Source organism: Triticum urartu, chromosome 6A (genome assembly GCF_056163025.1).
Source record: "Triticum urartu cultivar PI428250 chromosome 6A, HENAU_Tu73, whole genome shotgun sequence".
Lineage (NCBI taxonomy): Eukaryota > Viridiplantae > Streptophyta > Magnoliopsida > Poales > Poaceae > Triticum > Triticum urartu.
In genome coordinates, this window is record NC_141878.1 from 330,768,540 (window position 1) to 330,791,920 (window position 23,381).

Here is a 23,381-nt window from a genome sequence, read left to right on the forward strand (position 1 = left end):
GTTCGGTATTATGGGAACCCCTTGACAGTTTGCTTTGAATAAAACTCCTCCAGCAAGGCCCAACCTTGGTTTTACCATTTGCCACCTAAGCCTTTTTCCCTCGGGTTTCCGGAGCCCTAGGGTCATCTTTATTTTAACCCCCCCCCCCCAGGCTAGTGCTCCTATGAGTGTTGGTCCAAACTAGTGCCCCTTGCAGCGCCACCTCGGGGAAACTTGAGGGTTGGTTTTAGGTGTACGGGCTGCTCATCCGGTGTGCCCTGAGAATGAGATATGTGCATCTCCTATCGGGATTTGTCGGCACATTCGGGCGGCTTTGCTGGTCTTGTTTTACCATTGTCGAAATATCTTGTAACCAGGATTCCGAGACTGATTGGGTCTTCCCAGGAGAAGGAATATCCTTCATTGACCGTGAGAGCTTGTGATGGGCTAAGTTGGGACACCCCTGTAGGGTTTTGAACTTTCGAAAGTCGTGCCCGCGGTTATGGGCAGATGGGAATATGTTAATAACCGGTTGTAGAGAACTTGACACCTAACTTAATTAAAATGCATCAACCATGTGTGTAGCTGTGATGGTCCCTTTTCGGCGAAGTCCGAGAAGTGAACACGGTTCTTGTGTTATGCTTGAACGTAAGTAGTTTCAGGATCACTTCTTGATCACTTCTAGCTTGTCGATCATTGTGTTGCTTCTCTTCTCGCTCTATTTTGCATATGTTAGCTACCATATATGCTTAGTGCTTGCTGCAGCTCCACCTCACTACCCCTTTCCTACCCATAAGCTTAAATAGTCTTGATCTCGCAGGTGTGACATTGCTGAGTCCTCATGGCTCACAGATACTTCCAAACAATTACAGGTGCCAATGATACCAGTGCAGGTGACGCATCTGAGCTCAAGTGGGATCTCGATGAAGATCTTGTTCGTTGTGTTGTTTCGTTTCCTCTTTATCAGTAGTGGAGCCCAGTTGGGACGATCGGGGATCTAGCAGTTGGGGTTTTATTCTTTTATTTTGGTTCCATAGTCGGCCCTTGATTGTATTCTGGATGATGTATGTTTAACTTGTATTTCTGTGAAGTGGCGATTGTAAGCCAACTCTGTATCCCATTCTTATTCAGTACATGGGATTGTGTGAAGATTACCCCTCTTGCGACAAACCTACCATGCGGCTATGCCTCTAAGTCGTGGCCCGACACATGGGAGATATAGCCGCATTGTGGATGTTAAAAGTTGGTCATCAGAGCCTTCCCCGACTTCGGAGCCACCCGCTTGATCAAATCGCTGACGTCGTTGAGTCTAGAAGAAAATGTTGTGAGTCTTGGGATTATATATATCGGAGAGTAGGATTCTTTTTACTCCTCAGTCCCTTTGTCGCTCCGGTGAGGCCTCCTGACATAAAGTTTTGACTCTTCTCTCCTCAAATTTCACAAAAAAAATTTAGGATCACGCGGGTACCTTGGAATCCTTCCGATGGTTTTGTGATGAGAACATTGTTCTTGGTGCCTCCTGACATTTAGGGGTTGTGGCAGTGTCCCGAGGAGTTGAGCTCCGAGGTGTTGTCGTCACAATTTTATCGTTGCAGTTCTGGAATACCTGAGTTTCGCCAACATCGAAAATCTCTTTTATGTAGTTATTGGTGAGTTAACCTCGACGCCACCCAGTACTGGGGCGGGAGTTCGGGAGTATTGCCATAACTCGTATAACGGATGCTTTTTGAAGGTTGAGGTAAACGATTTTCGAAGGTTTCTTGGTTATGTGTTGAAGGATGGATACAGCTGGATGTAGGGATTGTTAGTTTGGGTGAGATATTATGCTTCCCCTGTATCCCCAACACCTGATTGCATAACCAGAAAGTTTCGGGAGTTTATAAGTGGGAATTCTAGTAGCCCCTAGAATATCTTTCCAACAGACACATGATACGATATGGGATCTATCACATGTTTGTTTACGGCTTATTCTGTAAGCCAATCCTTTGTTTTGTTTTGTAGTTGTGGTATTTGAGTTGCCTCGAAGTCCAGTGTTAAATCCATACCTTTTCCTATGTGGTGTTCTCACATTTCGATGTGGATGCTAATCCTTCATGATAATCGAGATTGTCATGTCAATCCTTTTCAACCGGCGTGTTTCTCTTCAAGTGGACCCGATCATTTCAACATTCGCAAGATCAAACCTCAGTTTTTCCAACGGTGTTCGTTTCATCCGTTCTAAGTTGCTTTTGTTTTTCCCGCCCTCCCACCCTTTTTCTTCAAGGACCCGGTTTTCTTAATCAAGTATCTATCTTATTAATGTGAAGTCTCTCCATTCTTTTCCGTCAATGTTCTTACCCGGTGGTTCTCATGAAGATGCTCTACAAGTTCATCATTCTTCGTTCTCTTTCTTCTCCGGTGGCTTCAATTCAAGCTTTGTCGATCATATCATTTCCTCGTTTCAAAAGTTTTCCCGTTTTGCGGTACTCTACACCACTCCTGATGAACAGGACCCCCATTTCGACCGTAGCGCTCCAACACAAGTCCGTTTCCTCCGTTGTGCGGTACGCCACACCCCTCGTGATCAACAGGACCCCCGTTTCGACCGTAGGAGGTCCGTTTCCTCCGTTTTGCGGTACGCCACACCCTTCCCGATCAACAGGACCCCCGTTTCGACCGTAGGAGGTCCGTTTCCTCCGTTTTGCGGTACGCCACACCCTTCCCGATCAACAGGACCCCGTTTCGACCGTAGGAGGTCCGTTTCCTCCGTTTTGCGGTACGCCACACCCCTCCCGATCAACATGACCCCCGTTTCGACCGTAGGAGGTCCGTTTCCTCCGTTTTGCGGTACGCCACACCCCTCCCGATCAACAGGACCCCCATTTCGACCGTAGGAGGTCCGTTTCCTCCGTTTTGCGGTACACCACACCCCTCCCGATCAACAGGACCCCCGTTTCGACCGTAGGAGGTTCGTTTCCTCCGTTGTGCGGTACGCCAGGCCTCCTTTACATCGCCTCTTCCGTCCAAGCCCTCCCGATGAACACGACCACGCATTCCGTTCCGACCCATGAACACGACGACGATGCTGTTTCTCCGTTCCGACCCAGCCTTGTACACGAGCCCTCGCCATACGTATGCGCGAGTAGGCGTTCGAGACCCCGCCCGTATGTACACATACGGGGCCGTATTTTGTTTCTTGCACCCTGGCCGCTGTACGTACGTGTACATGCTACGTGCACGCCTCTAGTACGACATGTGCGCGCCTCAACATCGATCAGTATGTACGTACACGTTCACGACCAGAATGACAACGCTACGTACGCTTCGACCAGGTGGGTCCCAACTGTCAAGCACTTCCTTGCCTGCGAAGATGTAGCTGGTGGTCCCAGCAGTCAGGGGGCGAATCGTTTGTTTTGCCCAGACGCACTTCCTTGCGTGCGAAGATGTAGCTGGTGGGTCCCAGCAGTCAGGGGGGCGAATCGTTTTGGTTTTCTTTTTTTTCCTGGACGCACTTCCTTGCGTGCGAAGATGTAGCTGGTGGGTCCCAACAGTCAGGGGGCGAATCATTTTTTTTGCCCGGACGCACTTCCTTGCATGCGAAGGTGTAGCTGGTGGGTCCCAGCAGTCAGGGGGGAAACGTTTTTTTCACGAAATACGGTGGCCCGTCCGGTGGGTCCCTACTGTCACGTGGAGGAATCATTATTTTCCGCGTAATAAGGAGGCACTTCCTTGCTGCCGCCGTGGACCCAGTTGTCTGCCTCTCCACGTATAGTCCACGTCTGGTGGAAGTCGTTCCTTGACCATGTTGACCACGCCGCACCGAGAGCACCAGGGCGGTGGACGACAGCGAGGCCTAGGAAGGGGACGACGGGGAGCCGGGGAAGACACGGCAGTGGAAGCCCGCGCGCGCGGAGACGAGTACGAGGGTTCACTGGTTCGGCTGCGGTGTGAGGCTGCTGCCGTCGCCGCAGGGCCTGGCCAGCGGTGGGAATAGTAGGGGATGGTGAGCCCTCCGCGGTAGCACAGTCGGCCATGGGAGGCAGGAGCATGCGGCACGACCGGCGCTGCTTTGGGCGGCTGGAGCAAGAAGACCAGAGGTTGAAGAAGCACTACGGCCATTGGATGGACATCGTACGGTCAGTGGAGCGAGAATCGTTCATATTGACTAAAGTTGACAAAGGATCCCATCCCAGTCAACTTAGTAGGCCCACAAGTCAGCCTCCCACCATGGTGGGTCCCGGCTAGCAGTGGAAGTATTCGTTTTTGTGTGTAATAAGGAGGCACTTCCGGTGGGTCCGAGCTGACAGTGGGGGGAACGTTTTTTTCGCAAAATACGCTGGCCCGTCCGGTGGGTCCGAGTAGTCAGGGGGGAAACGTTTTTTCACAAAATAAGGTGCCCCGTCTGGTGGGTCCCTGCTGCAAGGTGGAGGAATAATTATTTTATGCATAATAAGGAGGCACTTCCTTGCAGTCGCCTGGACCCAGCTGTCAGCCTCTCCACCTACAGTACTCTTCCGATGAAAGTCGGTCGTTGACCACGCAGCGCCAAGAGCACCAGGGCGGTGGTCTGGACGACGGCGAGGCATAGGAAGGGGATGACGCGGAGCCGGGGAAGACGCAGCAGTGGAAGCCCGCGCGTAGAGGAGTGCGAGGGTTCACTGGTTCGGCTGCGGTGTGAGGCTGCCGTCGCCGAAGAATAACAGGAGGTGTGGGTGAGTAGAGGGATGGCCTGGCCAGCGGTGGGAGTAGTAGGGGGCGGTGAGGCCTCCGCCGCATCGCAGCCGGCCATGGGAGGCGGGAGCACAAGGCACGACCGGTGCTGGTTTGGGCGGCTGGAGCAAGAAGACCAGAGGTTGTAGAAGCACTACGGCTGTTGGATGGAAATCGTACGGTCATTGGAGCTAGAATCGTGCATATTGACTAAGTTGACAAAGCCCTCCCTCCCCATCAACTTAGTAGGCCCACAAGTCAGCCTCCCACTATACTGGTCCCGGCTAACATGGGGAGTATTCATTTTTTTTGTGCGTAATAAGGAGGCACTTCCTTGCGTGCGAAGATATAGCTGGTGGGTCCGAGCTGTCAGTGGAGGTAACGTTTTTTTCGCGTGATACAGAGGCCCTTTCGGTGGGTCCAAGATGTCAGGTGGAGGAATCATTATTTTGCGCGTAATAAGGAGGCATTTCCTTGCATGCGGTCGTGGACCCAGCTGTCAGCCTCTCCACCTAAAGTCCACTTCAGATGCATGTCGGTTGTTGACCATGTTGACCAGGCCGTGCCGAGAGCACCAGGGCGGTGGACGATGGTGAGGCCTAGGAAGGGAACAACACAGAGGTAGGGAAGACTCGGCAGTTGTTTCCCACGCGGAGGGGAGTACGACTGTACGAGGGTTTACTGGTTCGTCTGCCATCACCGAAGAATAACAGCAGGTATGGGTGAGTAGAGGGATGGCTAGGCCAGCGATGGGAGTACAGTGGGGCGGTGAGGCCTCTGCGGCAGCAGAACCGCCCGCGGGGAGGAGGGAGCAGGCAGTCCCGCCAGCGCTTGTTTGAGCGGCTAGAGTAGGAAGAGCAGAGTTTGAAGAAGCACAACGGCCGTTGGATGGCCATCCACCAGTCACTGCTTGTGCGTCAACCTTTTTTTAGGAAAGCCTCAAATCTGTGGGAAACAGCATACAGCCCATCTGCCATTATTTCTAATAATTTACAGCCCATTTGCTAATTATTAAGGTTTTTTTGGAGCCCATATTCTTTTTGTTAGCATTACAGCCCATATTGTGGCCACGGTTAAAAATATATATGAAATTTTGCATATTTCGGTGCGGTCCGAACTGTTTTTAATCTCGAAATTTCGACTCACATTCAAACTGATTTTAAAAATAAATGTATATCAATATAAAATCCAACAAATTCTCCACACATAAAAATCAATGTAATTTAAAATCTCGAAATGAAAAAAAAGATATTTGAAACTAATTGTCGGTTTGATGTGTTTTAAAAATGTATAGCCCATTTCTCATTACTGATGGGCCATTTTCTCGGCCAGCCGAATGAAAGATCTCCTCGTCTTGAAAGATTTGCAGCCCAACAGGCCTGACAAAGCGACTTGCTTTGCAAATCACAAAAAAATTGGGGTGTGGCCGTGGACCCAGCTGTCAGCCTCTCCACGTATAGTACTCTTCCGATGGAAGTCGTTCCTTGACCACGTTGACCACGCCGCGCGGAGAGCACCACGGCGGTGGACGACGGTGAGGCCTAGGAAGGGGACGACGCGGCAGTGGAAGCCCGCGGAGAGAGGAGTATGAGGGTTCACTGGTTCGGTTGCGGTGTGAGGCTGCCGTCGCCGCAGGGCCTGGCTAGCGGTGGGAATAGTAGGGGGCAGTGAGGCCTCCGCGGCAGCACAGCCGGCCATGGGAGGCAAGAGCATGCGGCACGACCGGCGCTGCTTTGGGCGGCTGGGGCAAGAAGACCAGAGGTTGAAGAAGCACTATGGTCGTTGGATGGACATCGTTGACCATGACGCACCGAGAGCACCAGGGCGGTGGACGACGGCGAGGCCTACGAAGGGAACGACACGGAGCCGGGGAAGACACGGCAGTGGCTGCCCATGCGGTGGAGAGTACGAGGGTTGACTGGTTTGGCTGCCGTCGCCGGAAAATAACATGAGGTGTGGGTGAGTAGAGGGATAGACAGGCCAGGATGCGAGTATGATGGGGCCGTGAGGCCTTCCCGGCAGCACTGCTGGCTACGGGAGGTGGGTGCAGGCGGTTCCGACGGCGCTGGTTTGGGCGGCTGGGGCAGGAGGATCAGAGACTGAAGAAGCACGATTGCCGTTAGATTGACATCTAACGGTCTGACGCTGGTAGAGTCGATTGTTGACTAAGTTTCTTTTTTGAGAAACCTTGTGTACGCATGAACTTAGTAGCCCCACAAGTCAGCCTCCAAATCTATGGCAGACAATATAAAGCCCATTTGCTATTTTTTATAATTTGCAACCCATTTGCTAATTCTTAAGTAATTTATTACAGCCCATTTTCTGCCTAGGACAACAGTCAAAAAGTCCAACCTTATTTTGCATATTTTGGTGGAGTCCGAACAGTTGTAATCCCGAAATGATAAACATTTTTTAAGAACTTATTGATTTTCCAAAAAAAAATTGTTTTGTTTTTGTAAGCAAATAAGACGTGGGACAAATTTAGTTGGTTTAAGGGAAAACCAGTGGTAAAAAAATCAACGCTGGGTGGGAAAAACAACAAAAATAAGGATGTAAATATGAAAAGGGAATTTTATGTGTCTTCAATATAATGATACGCATATACGAACTAGTAAAACTATAGGTAGAGCTTAGAAAACGGATGTAGGACATGCGTTTCAAGAGGAAAATAGAACTGGGCTGTGTGTTTGATTCAGAAAAAAACTGCCTGCGGATGTTGTCAGACAAAATATAACTAACGCTAGCAGGCCAGAGGCTAGTAGATACCTACTGGATCTTTGTGCTCCGTTGTGGTCATGGGCTGGGCCTGTTAAAAACAAAACAACCCTATCAATCTACAGCCCAGTTGAAACTTGCTCGACCTGAAAAAACAATATACGTGCTCAATAGACGAGAGAATTCTGCAAGTACAGACTGATAACTGGGATGCTGCACGGATATTTTTTTTATCGTGATAATAAGTGCATGCACTTGTTTCGAAAAAATTGGAGAACTGGGAATTTGAACGGCGGGTGCTTATGCTACCCATTAAATAAAAATCAGGTGCCTGAAAATTCATTTCGAAAAAATGATTCAGCTTTATATCCACGTCGACCCTCGGCATGATGGTTGGAAGCAAATGCAAGTTCATACCAAAAATCATTAACAACAATACCAAACTAACTTATAATCTTTTTACTCCTGGCCCTAGTGTTCGTCTGGTAGAAAATCTTGCAGAGGACCAGCTCCCGCTCCTTCTCTTGCTCCAGGTCCCTGAGGTGGTACTGGTGCATCATCCAGTTGGTCCTCTGCTGGTCGAAGTTCTTGTTGGTGTGCAGCACCAGAACCTCTTTTGCTGCCCGTCTGCCGGCCATTGACCATCACCGGCAAGGTATTGCCGGTCTTGTGCCACATCGCGTGCATGCCGCACTCCGACTGTATCTTGCGACACGTCCACGCGCCCCTTTTGAATTCCCTGGAATTGCGCTGGAAGAAATGCTTCCTTAGGCCACTCAGTGTGATACCTGCAGTATTGTGGAATACAGGTTTTAGTGTACCTAGTTGGCATTTTCATAACATCTTTGGCATGTTGCAGTGAATTGTTTCACTTTTTATTAACTGTCAAATTGTAATTGCTTCACCAGGTCTGCGTGTAAAAAGAAAAATAGAGCTATAAACAAAGGAATATGTTTGTGCAAGTAGACGGCCGATCGATGTCTTACCTGGAAGTTTCTCAGGTTGGGTGCAATATATGCCGTGCTCGCTGTCGATGATTGGTATGAACAAATCGATGAGAGACTGAAATCTCGCGCTGTCAGCACTCACTTTGGCCTCAAGTTTCTCAGGTTGGGTCGATCCTTCTTCGACTTGCATCGGTAATTCCAGAATAACCAAACACGCCGCCGGGATTCTTGTGTCACCTCACGCGCAGCGTGTTGGCACGTCAATTCAATGTGTGGACATGATGAATAATTTGACCGACGTATACTAGTACTGCTACTGTACTACTTACTAGTCGTATTTAGTGTCACAATTTATACATAGGTTTAACTAACAAGTACGCACTTGAAGCCTAACTGATATATGTATATATATATATATATGGCTTCTGCACAGCATCTCCATCATGATTACATCCTACGCAGGTGAGTTAGGATGCACTTGATCCCAGGAAGGTATCTATCCTTCAAACCAGAGGAGTGCTTCAAACTAACAACAATACATAATATCCAACAAAAGAGGGTCGTGCTACAGCAGCAGAATACATGGCCCAGTCTAGATATCAGCACGAATCAAGTTGTGCATATTTGCTGTTGGCATGAACCACATCGCCGCATGTCAGTTTTGCAAAAGCCATCCATTGCATGGAATCTTGATGCCTTTCACACACTGAAGATTATCTCGCAACAAGCTGTGTCGACGAATCTCTGGATATGGTGATTCATGAAACCCATGGTATGATGGGTAAACACAGCCAGTAATCATCGCCGGTGATATGATCGATGATTGGTTGGATGATCGGATAATTGAGCCTGAGGAACAAGGAGTGGTTGCCGAGGCTGTAAACCCGCCTCCATTTGAATACGCCTGGCCCAACGGAGCTGGGATCTTTCTCGAACACGAAGCAACCATAGCCATCAATGTCATGAACGCCCCACGCATTGTACTGCATGTGGTTTGATGTAATGGTTTGGTCAATTTGGTACGTGCGAATGAGCATCAAATGACCGCCGTCTGCTGAACGAGTGATAAACCACCACCCATCGGCTAGTATGATTCCAGGTCCTGGAATCATGAAGGCCAGCGCATTTGCGTCTGCTGCAACAATTCAAATTGGAGACCAAAAGGACAAAAATAAACAATCATGTTCAGAGTATGTGTGGAATTAAGATTATTATAACAGTGACACATATCATAGACAGAGAATTGCAATGCCGTGGTCATAATCATACCCCAAGTTAAAAAAATTAGCCAACGGCTTTCATATTCTAGCAATATGTCATGGTTCAAACATCATGTAACAATGAGAGGAAAACAGCTATGACAGCGCCTACTCATATTCTACCATAGCACTTACTACCACTGTTCTCATATCAACTCTAAGCAATAACATGTCGAGGGGCACCACGGCAACCTCCGTAGGATCGTCAAGTCGGTGTCTGGGCCACCTGCGAGGATTGGGCATCAGCAAGCAGGGTGTACTGAACAGAGCCAGCCGGTTGCACACGAGTAGACAGTACAAAGACACCGAGCATGCGGCCAGACGGACGGTGCTGAGTAGGTCCATACGACTACAGATCTTCTCCAAGAGAACATCGGGGAGGGAATTCCAATCACGGCTCTACGTGCAGTCGGTTCTGCCATTGTGGTTTTCGGTGCCTGCGAGCCAGCGGGGAAGTGGATTCGGGCGGGCAAGCGAAGAAGCTTCTCCTCGTGTGGCCGAGCAGTGAGCTGGGGGATATGGTACGCGCGAGCTACCAAGGAAGATGGCGCGGGCGGGCGAGCGGCGCGCGGGGGTAAATGGTGTGCGGCCGACGATGTGGAAGAGAGGAGGAAGAAGAAGAGAGGAGGAAGAAGAAGAGAGGAGGAAGAAGAGTGGCAGACGGGGAAGAAAGTGCATTCAATCTCAATTCTACTAGTACTACTACCAGGATATACCGTCCTTAGGAGTGTAAATAGTTACACCGATGACATGTGGGTCTAGCACAACTGGAAAACATGATGGCAGTACTGGGTAAGGCTGATTTAGTAACACCAACACGCTGGTTCATCTTATTAATTACGTGTCCCATCTGCTGCAGCGTGTATTGTCACTTCACTGCGAAGACTAGTTGAATAGTTCTCTCTAACTGAGATGGGGAATAAATGGCTCACGAGGACTTCCTTTCTACAGTATCCCTATGCCTCTACGCTTACTTCACTAATTTTGCTCCGTACCTAGTCACTTCTTGAAATTTGTAGAAAGATAAATACTCCGTATTTGAGAACAGAGGGAGGCTTTTACTCCGTACTACTCCCTCCGTTCCAAAATAGATGACTCAACTTTGTAATATATTTGGGAACAGAGGGAGTATCACTATATGGAGGGAACAGAGGAAGCTTGAAATATGAACATGTCAATGGGAGGGAGTAAGACCCATGAATGCATGCAACATGCAACACTAACACGTACACATGGACGCACGCAACACTCACGCACCCATGCGGCACACAGCACACGACGCAACACACGCGCTCATGCTCAAATGCTCAACCTACTCCCTACGTCCGTGAAAGACTGTACATTTAGAGATTTACACATTGACCAGGGCATAATTAACGCCCAAAAGTAGCAGACTTATGTATGCATGCGACCATTGAGATAAGAAGATTAAATGAAGGCCGTTGCATGCTATAATTAAGGATAGGCATGTAGCCTATACCTACAACACAATTTGGTGCATTAGTCAATCAATATCGATTTAGTAGATTAAAGGCTAAATGCATTGGAAGTGTAGATGTACATCATGTAGTACACTCTTTGTTGGAAGACCGAGGGAGCACACGTGCATGCACTCACATACACAGCCAGGGCGGTTCGCGTGCAAGGGTTGGACTCGTGTCGCGCCTGCGTAAAGTTTTGTTTAACTGATTTCTTTGCTCTGCCAACTGACAGGTGGGACCCAGAAACCAGGTGACAATTTAACCGGTCAACAAAGTGCCACGTCGACTATGTGGCCGGTCAGTAGGGTGCAATACGGTGCTCTACGATGAGCTAGTGATCGCATAATCTCCGCAAAACTATATATAGTGACCGTAAAGAGCGTACTGTTACATACATTGACCGCCAGTGTATTTTTCTCATTTCAAATTAAGCCATATTAATCAGAAGGCACGCAGTATGGACTACTACTACTACTAGTACTAGTACTGCTTTGATGTGTCCCATCAACTCGCCGAACGAGGAGAAGCTTGCTTACTACGCCTCTCCCTCGCCCACGCGTGCGGTGGTTCGCAGGACGAGGAGAGGGTTTTGACTACAACGCCCTCTCCCTCGCCCTCGCCCTCGCGGTGGACATGCAGCAGTTCAATCGGTGACAGATTTCTAGAAGCATATTGTACTGTAGTATCATCATTGTTGGACCTTCCGAAGAGGCGAACTGTTGAACCTCCCAAAGAGGCAAAGAGCCAAGCGCAAGGTTTTATAGGAGTTGTCGTCCTAGTAGGAGTGTACTAGTACAACTATAGCGAAAGATGCTACTGTATGATGCCGCCACGTCATGTATATCCAAAGTTGTGCACCTTTTTTTTTCTCAAAGAGCGTATTGGAGCCCGTGCAACAACCACACAAGTTGCACGTAGACATAACACATTTACTAGTAATAAATTCTAAAGGACAAATGCAAGTATGCCACACAAGTTCATCTCCAACTCATGTGATAAATTTGTGCATGACTAGTCTACATATATTGACAGCGCTGCTGTTCACAATTACCGTACTCCACTTACACATTATAGATGGGCTACATGTCCTCCTCCAGGTTCCAGTCCCAGGTGTTCTTCATGGATGGCATGATCCATAGCGGTGGGCAACGGGAATCATTGTCGCAGCTTTCTAGTCCGGTTCCATACGATGAAGACTCATCCAAGCTGAAGCGGCATAAATCAGGGATAGCGTGTCCTAGCATGTTGTTCATCCAGCAGTGCACGCTGAAGACACAACCATGCTTCATGAACGGCAGGCCTTCCGTGTCGTGCACGGAAGGTGGCATCCGCTTCACAATGGGGTAGTTGTCCCCGATGAAAAGCGAGTACTCTCCAAGAGTGTCCCTCGGCACCCACGTAGCATCACGGGGGTCGAACTCGGCGCCGTTCATCTGGTACACGCGGCATCCCAGATCTGTACACATGGTGACGTACATAGTCAAGGTCCATGCATAATAATGTTGTGCTCAAATGTGGTGGTCAGTAATACTGTGCAACAAATAGTACTACTCCGGTATAGAGGAAGTAAAATAACCGGCTTATTATATATAGCCACTCTTGGCTACATGGATGAGATAGTAAGACATGGAAAAACAAAAATGGTGGCAGCTAGTGGGTTCAAGTCTTCAAGGGCCTAGCTAGCTATACGCGTCCTCCAAGGTAAAAAGTACTCCTACTAGTACTACAAAGTATACTACTAGTACAACAATGAAAGAGAAGGCGAGAGGGTTAACAAATGGAATACCTGGGTAGATGGTGACGGTCCGATCATGGTAGATTATGTGACCATGTTGCACATCAGTGGTACCATGGGTAACGACTGCTAAGATAGTTGATCCCAATATGCCAAAGTCAGCTACAAGGTTCCAGGTTAGACCAAATCGCGGATGCAAATGCACATCCAGGATCGGCGATCTTATTTTGATTGGGGGATGACTGGTCCTTGCAAAATAATGGAGTACCGTTAGGGATGCAAATGATGGTTTGTGCATTCCATTTGTAATCTCCCGTACCGTAGGATCTCAACCAGATGAAACAAGTCCCCTGGCTTGTCACCGCGAAGATGCGGCCTAGATGGCGCACGGCGTCTTCAAACGTGTAGGGGTACAAATCTGCTGCCGCCAACATGCGCCAGCCTCTACCGTTACTGCCTCCTGCATTGATGGCAATCCTTATGTCGAACACCGCGATGAGATAGTAATTGTCGTAGCCGCGTCACTTTGTCAGCGGGTCCGCAATTGCTATCTTCTTCAATCTCATGCAGGCATCATCATACGTATTCTTGCCCAGCCAGTCCAGAAGGCCGATCCCAATGGTGGAGAAGGGGTCTACTGGAACGGCCGCACTGCTGTGGATGTTGTGCAAAATCATGGTGGTATCCGGCTGGAGGTATGCAAGCCAATCTTCGTTGGCACCGACCCAGACCTATATATAAGACGGTGGGCAGCGGACAAATTACGGGATGGAAATGGAATAACTAAGTACTACATGATCAAACTCCTTTACTGACCTGCTCATTGAACAAAATCCGACTACCTCTGGACGTCGTTAACTCTAGCGGAGTCAATGTGCAACCATGGCTAGGGAGCGGTGGATTGTTCGAAGAATTGTCCCATAGAAGAACCTTCTCCTCGGGGACGCATGGAAGACCAACAAGCATGGCCTTTTCCCAAGCCTGTTTAAGCAGCGTCTTGAAAAAGTTGGTGCAGGAAGCACCGAGTCTTGCGGCGGTGAGGACGTTGGAGCGGCGTGCGATTTCTCCCAGAGAATCGTCGTCCAAGGTCTCCCAGCCGCGGGGAGGAGGAGAACCGCCTGGCGAATCCATGGGAGCAGCAACGAACTGCCTTCTCTTTGGAGGGGAGGGGAACTGGCGAGGAGGAGATAAGAGCGTAGTAATCGCAGGGCCTCGTCCCTTCCAACTGTACATCGTTCCTCAGCGAAGGGGTGAGGCTATTATTTACTACTCTAAATAATAGCACTAGTAAGAAATTTTTGGCACTAGGTAGTAGTTTTTGGTACCATGGAGTACTAGTACTAGCATTATAGAACGTTATGGGATTGCATTATACTGTAAATAATAGCACTAGTAAGAAATTTTTGGCACTAGGTAGTAGTTTTTGGCATGGATTAAGAAATTTTGGGTATGTTTTTGCCATTTTTTGTACACGCCAACTAGTGTCAAAAAACATCGTACATTATGTGACGGACGAGTACGTACTCGTACTGTAGCAGTACTAGTACTACTTTTCTCAACTACTCAAAAAAGCACCCAATTAATGCTCATGTTTTCCTCAAAAAAGTATGTTTACCAATGCATTAATTGCAATGCATGCATGCATAAATTACATTCATTGGTCAATTTTCTCTTAATACTTGCATGCAATGATTTAATGCACCTTGGAATCTGAACATGTGATGGGAAACAACCAAATTGAGCCTTATAAAATGGAAAAACTAAAATTTTGAGATGAGCCCTATAAACCGGAAAGGAGGGAGTATTGTACTTCTAGTCCAGTCTTGTATAGTGCAACAGTTTTGAACTCGTGAATCTCAGGGCCAAGGAGCTACAGTTGGAAGTGGAGGGTACTACTGTTCTCTAGAACCATCGCTGTACTATCAATGCAGGGGAAGTACACCTCGGTAGTGGCCTAGTGGGTACTCTCGGTGCTCTATTCAGCCGCTCCTCTCACGTAGCTGGCCTACTCAGCCGCTCCTCTCAAGCACACACTAGCAGCCTGTTTATCAGCGACGGTTACTGCGGGGGCAGAACATTTGAGTTATTTGATACAGCGAGACTAGGCTTTTCGCTTCCATTTGTGGAGGTGTAATGGATCTTGTCGAACTATGTTAGTAGTTCCTTCTTTATGAATGAGATGAAGCAAAGCTTTTGCCTCCGTTTCAAAAAAACACGTCAAGAGGAATTTCTTTTATAGTAGAGCCGATAATGGAGTGAAGTCCATGCATGCAATGCCACAAGCTACAGAGTAGTAGTAGAGCACTTTACGTACAAAGCCATATTCCACAGTTCCCAATGCCCCGCCACGCTTTTCCGGCTCCTCATGCTTAATTGGGAGGCGCTAGTTTAAATATGCTACTAGCTAGAAGCTGCAAGCGAGGTGCGGCTAGGGCGAGCACGCGAGCCACGGGATGCTGGGTAGGAAAACCCGTTCACGTGGTGTAACGCCCTCGATGCGGCTATATCTCCCACGTGTCGAAGCATGACTTAGAGGCATAACCGCATTGAAAGCAATGTCGCAAGTGAGGTAATCTTCACACAACCCATGTAATACATAAGGGAAAGATACATAGTTGGCTTACAATCGCCACTTCACACAATTACATGAATAAAGCATTACATCAACCAACTACAATCAAGTTCCGACTACGGAACCAAAATAAAAGAAGAACCCCAAATGCGACAAAGGTCCCCTATCGACCCCAACTGGGCTCCACTACTGACCAACTAGAACGAAACAACACAAAGGAAAAGATCTTCAACGAGCTCCTCCTGAGCTTGGTTGCGTCATCTGCACAGACTCATCAGCACCTGCAAGCTGGTTTTAGAAGTATCTGTGAGCCACAGGGACTCAGCAATCTTGCACCCTCGCGATCAAAACTATTTAAGCTTATGGGTAAGGTAAAGGTATGAGGTGGAGCTGCAGCAAGCGACTAGCATATATGGTGGCTAACATACGCAAATGAGAGCGAGAAGAGAAGGCAAAGCACGTTCGAGAAAGTATGATCAAGAAGTGATCCTAAACAACCTACGTCAAGCATAACTCCAACACCATGTTCACTTCCCGGACACCGCCGGAAAGAGACCATCATGGTTACACACGCAGTTGACTCATTTTAATTAAGTTAAGGTTCAAGTTATCTACAACCAGACATTAACAAATTCCCATCTGCCCATAACCACGGGCACGGCTTTTGAAAGTTCAAATCCCTGCAGGGGTGTCCCAACTTAGCCGATCACAAGCTCTCACGGTCAACGAAGGAATAGACCTCCTCCCGAGACATTCCGATCAGACTCGGTATCCCGGTACAACAAGACATTTCGACAGGGTAAAACTAAACCAGCAACACCGCCCGAATGTGCCAACAAATCCCGATAGGAGCTGCACATATCTCTTTCTCAGGGCACACTCAGATGAGCCAGACGTCGGGTAGGCCAGCCCAGAGTTGCCCCTGGTAGCCCCGGACATGGCTCAGTTGGACCAACACTCAAAGGAGCACTGGCCCGGGGGGGTAAAATAATGATGACCCTCAGGAGCGCGACTCCCAAGGGAAAAGAAAAGGCTAGGTGGCAAATGGTAAAACCAATGTTGGGCATTGCTGGAAGAGCTTTACTCAAGGAGAACTGTCAAGGGGTACCCAGTATTACCCAACCACATAAGGAACGCAAAATCCGGGAACATAACACCGATATGACGGAAACTAGGGCGGCAAGAGTGGAACAAAACACCAGGCATAAGGCCGAGCCTTCCACCCTTTACCAAGTATATAGATGCATTAATTAAATAAGATATATTGTGATATCCCAACAAGTAACATGTTCCAACCAGGAACAACATCTCCATGTTCCAACAAGGAAAAAACTTCAATCTTCACCTGCAACTAACAACGCTATAAGAGGGGCTGAGCAAAGCAGTAACATAGCCAAACAACGGTTTGCTAGGACTAGGTGGGTTAGTGGCTTGGTTCAACAATATGGGAGGCCTGATAAGCAAGTGGTAGGTATCGCAGCATAGGCATAGCAAAAGAGTGAGCATCTAAGCAAGCAAAGATAGAAGTGATTTCGAGGGTATGGTCATCTTGCCTGAAATCCTGCAAGGAAGAAGAACGAGTCCATGAAGATGACAAACGGACGTAGACGAACGGTTCCTCACAATCACGATGTTATCGGAACCAACCCGAAGAAGCAACACCGGAAAGAAGCAAACAACATAGTAAACAACCACCACACAGACATGGCATGATGCACAAACAATTATGATGCATGTCCGGTTTAAAGAGGCATGGCATGGCAAAGTGCACAAACAATCCTACAAATTAAGTGGAGCTCAATATGCAACGGGTTGCATATTAACGAAACACCACATTCAAGTTATTTTGTTCGATCTCGTTTCTGTACCCAACAATATTAAATGTTGTCAAACATGGAAAGAGGGTGAAGCAAAGTAAAACTACCTAACTAGTCAAGGTTAAATGAGGCCGGAAGCAACGAACAACAAATCCGGAAACTCCTCATGTGCATATATTAGGTTCGGTACTGTTCTGCCCTAAACATTATTTTAGAGTTGTTAAACAATCAAGATGATGCCACCATGTTAAACTAGGCAAAATTCTACCACAATTACATATAAAGTTTATTAAATTCGGAGTTACGGTTATTTAGTTATGAATTAAAGCATTTTAACATGGCATAGGAGCAAATTTACACAAACAACATTTTAAACATGGATGAAAATGACATATTATTAAACTAGACAAAATTCTGAGCAAGTTTCATATATAAATCATTTTAAACCGATGCACAGTTGTGAAGTTATTAAATGCATGAAGAACAGGGACTTAACTACAAAACTGTTTTACACTGGATATTAGACAAATTTGCTCAGGAAAAAAATGACATGGGCTGAATCTGTTGGGCGCTGGGCTGTCTCACCATGGGCTTCAACTCAGCTAGTGGGGAGGAGACCGGGCAGGCAGTCTGGCTGAGGAGGCCCGCTGGGCCCTGGACGCGCTGGTCGAAGCCCAGGCGTGGGTCAACGCGCAGCGGCGCTCGCTCCTGCTGCTCGATGCTGGAAAGCAGAGCACGCAGCGGCAAAGGACTCGGCCACGGGCGGCGCGATGGAGGGAAGGTGGAGGACGGAGGGGAGCGGGGCTCAGTGCTGGCGTGAACGAAGACGGCGGGCGGCGAGGAGGAGGTCCTGCGGGGTCGCTCCATGGGGCAGAAAGACTTGGTCCCGACGACTATGGAGCTTCAGGTTCAGGAAGTCATGGCGTGGAGCCCCTCCTGTGAGGCAGGGGACGGCCGGAGGTCGGGGATGGACTAGTCCATCCATTCCCAGTCAGATTCCCGTGAAGGCTTGAGGTCCAGGAGCCAAGGCATCAGAGGGATCTCCTGAGGTCATCCATGGCAGAGAGGGAGAGAGGTTAGAGAGGAAGAAACTAAGGAAGGAAAGGAGAGAGGCAGGGCACGGGGCTGGCCTGGAGGTCGAGGTCGGGCACGGCCGGCGCTTGACGGCGGCGGAAGGGTGGCTGCGCTCCGGTGGTGGTTGGCGCAAGGAGCAGCAGAGAGCTCGGGCGTGCTGGGATCCAGGAGACGGGGATGGTGGGCGAGGACGCCCTCGATGCGGCTATATCTCCCACGTGTCAAAGCACGACTTAGAGGCATAACCGCATTGAAAGCAATGTCGCAAGTGAGGTAATCTTCACACAACCCATGTAATACATAAGGGAAAGAAACATAGTTGGCTTACAATCGCCACTTCACACAATTACGTGAATAAAGCATTACATCAACCAACTACAATCAAGCTCCGACTACGGAACCAAAATAAAAGAAGAACCCCAAATGCGACAAAGGTCCCCGATCGACCCCAACTGGGCTCCACTACTGACCAACTAGAACGAAACAACACAAAGGAAAAGATCTTCAACGAGCTCCTCCTGAGCTTGGTTGCGTCATCTGCACGGACTCATTGGCACCTGCAAGCTGGTTTTGGAAGTATCTGTGAGCCACAGGGACTCAGCAATCTCGCACCCTCGTGATCAAAACCATTTAAGCTTATGGGTAAGGTAAAGGTATGAGGTGGAGCTGCAGCAAGCGACTAGCATATATGGTGGCTAACATACGCAAATGAGAGCGAGAAGAGAAGGCAAAGCACGTTCGAGAAAGTATGATCAAGAAGTGATCCTAAACAACCTACGTCAAGCATAACTCCAACACCATGTTCACTTCCCGGACACCGCCGGAAAGAGACCATCACGGTTACACACGCAGTTGACTCATTTTAATTAAGTTAAGGTTCAAGTTGTCTACAACCAGACATTAACAAATTCCCATCTGCCCATAACCGCGGGCACGGTTTTGAAAGTTCAAATCCCTGCAGGGGTGTCCCAACTTAGCCGATCACAAGCTCTCACGGTCAACGGAGGAATAGACCTCCTCCCGAGACATTCCGATCAGACTCGGTATCTCGGTACAACAAGACATTTCGACAGGGTAAAACTAAACCAGCAACACTGCCCGAATCTGCTGACAAATCCCGATAGGAGCTGCACATATCTCTTTCTCACGGCACACTCAGATGAGCCAAACGTCGGGTAGGCAAGCCCAGAGTTGCCCCTGGTAGCCCCGGACATCTCTCAGTTGGACCAACACTCAGAGGAGCACTGGCCCGGGGGGGGGGGGGGTAAATAATGATGACCCTTAGGAGCGCGACTCCCAAGGGAAAAGAAAAGGCTAGGTGGCAAATGGTAAACCCAATGTTGGGCATTGCTGGAAGAGCTTTACTTAAGGCGAACTGTCAAGGGGTTCCCAGTATTACCCAACCGCGTAAGGAACACAAAATCCGGGAACATAACACCGATATGACGGAAACTAGGGCGACAAGAGTGGAACAAAACACCAGGCATAAGGCCGAGCCTTCCACCCTTTACCAAGTATATATATGCATTAATTAAATAAGATATATTGTGATATCCCAACAAGTAACATGTTCCAACCAGGAACAACATCTCCATGTTCCAACAAGGAACAAACTTCAATCTTCACCTGCAACTAACAATGCTATAAGAGGGGTTGAGCAAAGCGGTAACATAGCCAAACAACGGTTTGCTAGGAAAAGGTGGGTTAGAGGCTTGGTTCAACAATATGGGAGGCATGATAAGCAAGTGGTAGGTATCGCAGCATAGGCATAGCAAAAGAGCGAGCATCTAAGCAAGCAAAGATAGAAGTGATTTCGAGGGTATGGTCATCTTGCCTGAAATCCTGCAAGGAAGAAGAACGAGTCCATGAAGATGACAAACGGACGTAGACGAACGGTTCCTCACAATCACGACGTTATCGGAACCGACCCGAAGAAGCAACACCGGAAAGAAGCAAACAACATAGTAAACAACCACCACATAGACATGGCATGATGCACAAACAATTATGATGCATGTCCGGTTTAAAGAGGCATGGCATGGCAAAGTGCACAAACAATCCTACAAATTAAGTGGAGCTCAATATGCAATGGGTTGCATATTGACGAAACACCACATTAAAGTTATTTTGTTCGATCTCGTTTATGTACCCAACAATATTAAATGTTGTCAAACATGGAAAGAGGGTGAAGCAAAGTAAAACTACCTAACTAGTCAAGGTTAAATGAGGCCGGAAGCAACGAACAACAAATCCGGAAACTCCTCATGTGCATATATTAGGTTCGGTACTGTTCTGCCCTAAACATTATTTTAGAGTTGTTAAACATGCAAGATGATGCCACCATGTTAAACTAGGAAAAATTCCACCCCAATTACATATAAAGTTTATTAAATTCGGAGTTACGGTTATTTAGTTATGAATTAAAGCATTTTAACATGGCATAGGAGCAAATTTACACAAACAACATTGTAAACATTTTAAACATGGATGAAAATGACATATTATTAAACTAGACAAAATTCTGAGCAAGTTTCATATATAAATCATTTTAAACCGATGCACAATTGTGAAGTTATTAAATGCATGAAGAAAAGGGACTTAACTTCAAGACTGTTTTACACTGGATATTAGACAAATTTGCTCAGGAAAAAAACGACATGGGCTGAATCTGTTGGGCGCTGGGCTGTCTCACCATGGGCTTCAACTCAACTAGTGGGGAGGAGACCGGGCAGGCCGTCTAGCTAAGGAGGCCCGCTAGGCCCTAGACGCGCTGGTCACAGCCCAGGCGTGGGTCAACGCGCGGCGGCGCTCCCTCCTGCTGCTCGATGCAGGAAAGCAGAGCATGCAGCGGCAAAGGACTCGGCCACGGGTGGCGCGATGGAGGGAAGGTGGAGGACGGAGGGGAGGGGGGCTCAGTGCTGGCGTGAACGAAGACGACGGGCGGCGAGGAGGAGGTCCTGCGGGGTCGCTCCATGGGGCAGAAAGACTTGGTCCGGCGACTATGGAGCTTCAGGTTCAGGAAGTCATGGCGTGGAGCCCGTCCTGCGAGGCAGGGGACGGCTGGAGGTCAGGGATGGACTAGTCCATCCATTCCCAGTCAGATTCCGGCGAAGGCTTGAGGTCCAGGAGCCAAGGCATCGGAGGGATCTCCTGAGGTCATCCATGGCAGAGAGGGAGAGAGGTTAGAGAGGAAGAAACTAAGGAAGGAAAGGAGAGAGGCAGGGCGCGGGGCTGGCCTGGAGGTCGAGGTCGGGTACGGCCGGCGCTCGACGGTGGCGGAAGGGTGGCTGCGCTCCAGCGGTGGTTGGCGCAAGGAGCAGCAGAGAGCTCGGGCACGCTGGGATCCAGGAGACGGGGATGGTGGGCGAGGAGGTGGAGCTCGGGCTCCTGCGGGATTTGAGCGTCGGTGGTCGTTCACTCGAGATGGATTGATGGGATGGATGGATTGGATCTGGGTGTGGGTGATGGTTGGTGCAGGGGGAATGAGAGGATCCCGAGGTGGGAAATGAGTGCGGCGGCGGCGGCTGGGAGGATCCCTAAAAATTAGGGTTGTCCAAAATGGACTAGGGATAGACTATATATAGTAGGTGGGTTGACTTAGGGGTATATCGTCCCTCCGATCGCAATCAAACGATCGCGAATAAAATAGCTAGGAAGTCCAAATAAGAAAATGGTGACGTTTTGTAGACGTTTGGGGATGATCCGGATCCGACGGTGACGACTGCCCGGGTCGGGTCCGGGACAATTTCGAACGCGCACGAGGAGGGCGCGGGCTGACAAGAGAGTTTAGGTAGGGCCTGACAATGAGTGGGTAGTGGGCTGTGCAGAAGGCCTCAGACTGAGAGAAGAGAAAAGAGAGAGAGACCCGACGACTGTTTCCGGAGACCGAAAACGTCCGACGTTTGACCGACTATATTGTCGCTATAGTAAATCGTTTGGGCGTCAAACGATCTCCGAATGCGATGAAACTTGGCAGGAGGCCTACCTACAACATAACAACACCACATGCCAACTTTCAACCCATTCCGAGAACATTTTCCAGCCACTTATAAAATAATATTTCGGACGTGCGGCGGGCGCGTGCAAGTGTGTCTGGGCTGAGAACGGACAACGGACGAAACTGGGGGAACCCGGACGGATGGAAGTTTTGAAAACATGATGATGCAATGCACATGATGACATGGCAAGATGCAACACGCAAGCAAATGACAAGGCAAAAACAACGAAACACCGGAAGACACCTGGCGCAACGGTCTCGGGGCGTCACAACAATCCACCACTACGAGAGGATCTCGTCCCGAGATCTAGAATGGCACCGGAGGGAAAAGGGAAGAGAAAGAGAAGAGGTAAAACTAAGTTGCTTCTTTGACAAACGAGTAAAACCACGAACCTTGAAAAAAAATTGAGCAAATTGAAAGAAAGAATGCAACGGGGATAAACGAAGTTGAAAGCACTCCGTTAAGAAAGAGGAATAAGAAAGAACCAATTCGGACAGCACTCCGGTTGAAAAGAAAAGGAATTGAATAAGAACTTGGTAAGATGAGAAGATATTTGATGAAATCACAACACACTACCTCCAGAACTATTGAATGAATGGAACAAGGGGCAAGAAGGATCTCAGACAGCACTCCGGTTGAAAAGAAATGAAAGGCTTAATAAAATGAAAGAACTTGAGCAGTGGGCACACACTCCGGTTAAATGGAATGCACGAAAAGAACATGATCTTCACAATTCGAGATGATGATAGAAAAGAGCAACATCACAATGCCTCCGGAACAAAAGTAAGAATGGAATGGAGTGAACAAAGAGAAGCACGATCTTGAGGGAGCACGCTGACACCAAAAGCTAGAATGGAATTGTTGGAAAAAACCAACAACGAAAAGGATAAACTTGATATGGTCTTATGGAATACATCCCAAATTATGAGGTGACAACCAGCCACTCACAGGAAGAAGAATTGGATTGATATGAACAAGGAGACGAGAAAAACTATTACACCGGTATGATAGATGAAGAACTTGGGTCATTTATGAGCACCATAATAGCAACAATCCTTAGGGAAGTCTTTAGGTGAAATATAACCCAAGATAATTCCAACGAATAGGTTGATGGA